This window comes from Grammomys surdaster, unplaced genomic scaffold, assembly GCF_004785775.1.
Source record: "Grammomys surdaster isolate TR1022 unplaced genomic scaffold, NIH_TR_1.0 279, whole genome shotgun sequence".
NCBI classification, from domain to species: domain Eukaryota; kingdom Metazoa; phylum Chordata; class Mammalia; order Rodentia; family Muridae; genus Grammomys; species Grammomys surdaster.
In genome coordinates this window covers 2,797,619-2,797,823 of record NW_021604720.1, presented here as the reverse complement: position 1 = coordinate 2,797,823, position 205 = coordinate 2,797,619, and the positions used below count along the sequence as shown (strand labels likewise).

Below are 205 nucleotides of genomic sequence, written 5' to 3'. Positions count from 1 at the left end.
AGAGAGAGAGAGAGAGAGAGAGAGAGAGAGAGAGAGAGAGAAAGAGAACAAACAGTCATTCAGTTTGGGGCCTATGAAGTTAGACTTCCCATGGAGATTTCTCTAGATTGTAGCATAAAGATACCGAATGACAGCTATCATAATTTTATCTGATTCACATGCTTCCTCTGTACACAGAGGTCTGTCAGTGACATGATACCCCAGT

At 42.0% G+C, this 205-nt stretch overlaps 1 protein-coding gene across 2 annotated transcripts in view; it reads left to right on the top strand.

Moving 5' to 3' along the window:
* Nucleotides 1-205, top strand: part of Ston2 (stonin 2) — a 140,830-nt gene that overhangs the window by 53,270 nt on the left and 87,355 nt on the right. The gene's annotated exons all lie outside the window — the stretch shown is intronic.